Source organism: Mandrillus leucophaeus, unplaced genomic scaffold (assembly GCF_000951045.1).
Source record: "Mandrillus leucophaeus isolate KB7577 unplaced genomic scaffold, Mleu.le_1.0 Scaffold366, whole genome shotgun sequence".
NCBI classification, from domain to species: Eukaryota; Metazoa; Chordata; class Mammalia; order Primates; family Cercopithecidae; genus Mandrillus; species Mandrillus leucophaeus.
Window position 1 is genome coordinate 1,129,737 of NW_012103876.1, and position 2,110 is coordinate 1,131,846.

Consider the following 2,110-nt stretch of genomic DNA (forward strand, 5'->3'; position numbering starts at 1 on the left):
TTCACCGTGTTAGCCAGGATGGTCTCGATCTCCTGACCTCGTGATCCGCCCACCTCGGCCTCCCAAAGTGTTGGGATTACAGGTGTGAGCCACCACGCCTGGCTGAGTTTTTATTTTTTAAACATACACAATTCTGTGAAGAGGGAGCTTCACTAGGAGGCTCTGATAAGCAGGGACACATTCTGCACTTGCTGAGAGAGAGAGAGAGAGAGAGAGACAGCACCTCTGGTGAGGAGTGCAAGGCGGGAGTGGCAGGTCCCGTGATCTGGGTTCCAGTCTCTACCAGAGACTACAGATCTGGGTGGCACAGTAAGAGCCATGAGGGTCCAGGCGGCAACTCAGGTATGAACCTGCCTGGAGGTAACAATGGGGTGCCACCCAGCCAGCAGCAAGCTGGGGTGCACGCCCCTGAATTCTTTCAAAGCCAAAACATAGAAACCCTCTGTACAGCCTGCCAGCTGCTTCCCTGACCTTACTGGACCCCACTGCAGCCCCCTTGTGTGAACCGCCTATTTCTAGAGCCTCATTGTTCTCATTTGTGAAACGGGCAAATAGAGGATGAGGTGGGTCGGGAACGCAGTCCACCCCGGAACTTGCTTCTCTTCTTCCACTTCCAGTCCGCTTGGTCCATCCCTCCGTCCCTCCTCTGTCTCCCAGGCAGTCACCCCCAATAGCACAGGACTCCCTGCAGGGCAGGGACAGGTCTGTGCCAGCGTCCCAGGGCCCATGCCCAGCGTGTGGTGAACGCACGAAGGTGGGGAGAGGGCGGTGTCTCCTGTCTAGGAGGGTGCTGGACGTGGAGGTGACCGGATGGGGGTGAGAGCCCCCCTCAGTGCTCCTCGGAAGGGAGGGCTGCTCCCCCGACCTACGCTCGCACACAGGCATGCACGGCACTCTGGTTTCCATAGTAACGTCTGCATGAAGGTGTCACTGAAGCAGCAGCCACCTCCCCGAGATCGGGGGAAAGTCACCCTCTTCCCCAGTGGGCTCCAGGGGCCTGGTCACAAGGACAGACACGGGCATCACGAGAAGGACATGCAGACAGGCTGAACCACAAAGAACAAAGTGAGGCAGGGCGGGGGCAGCACCGCTCCCAGATCAGAGGACGACTATGCTGCTCAGGCGCACACCCGCCCCTTGCCCGCCAGCCGCTGCACACCAGGCCTGTCCTCCACCCTGGCCACTGCTCGCAGGCTCCTTCTTCCTGCCTCTGGTCGTACAGACAAGAACGTGAGGCTCAGGCCTTGCCTAAGGTCGTACAACCCACCAAGGACTTTAGCCAAATGGCTGGGGCCAGGCGTGGGGTAGGGCTCCTGTATCCGTTCTCAAACCCTCTGCACTCACCCCACCGTAGGGCCTTTGCCCTTGCCCTGCCCGCACACGCTGCCCCCGATCTTCCCACAGCTGCCTGCTCTAACCCCTCCCATCTCCGCTCTGGCAGAGTCACCATCCCCCAGGACCTGGCCTGTGTGAAGGTGCTCTTCCTCCCCCTCCCCTTTCCCAGTCTGTTTTCCTCCTCACACCTGCCACCATCTGAAGTCATCTTGTTTGTGTACTTGGTTACTCTTCCCTAAAACATGTCACAACAGCAGAGACCACATCTGTCTTGCCGGCACCAGGCACAGGGCCTAGCACTGGGTAGGAGCTGAGCCAAGACGTCCCAAATGCAGAGTGAACTGGCTTGGGCCTTCCCACACTTAGTGTGACACTGTTGCCATCGCTAAGTTCCTGAACCCACTCGCAAAGGGAACTCAGAAAGTCCCGGGGGGAGTGCTGTGATGGGGGGACGGGCTCCTGGGGCCCCACCCAGGGGCCCCTTCCTGCCAAGGGGCCTCGCCTCAGGCCAGAGAAATAGTTAATAAAGCTGAGGTCTAAATAAGCATTTGATTAACAAACGATAAAATAGCTATTGTGTCCCTGAATTAAGCTGTAATTGTGGCTGATAATTGGCTGGTTAGAATTTAATAAGCTGCAATTAAATAGAATGGAATCCAGGGTAATTATGTGGTCACACGGCCCAGGGAAAACTGGGGAAGGAAGGTGCTTTCCTGCCTTGGGATCCTTGGCCGGTGCCTGTGCTTTGATAGCTGTAGTGTGTGTGTGTGTGTGT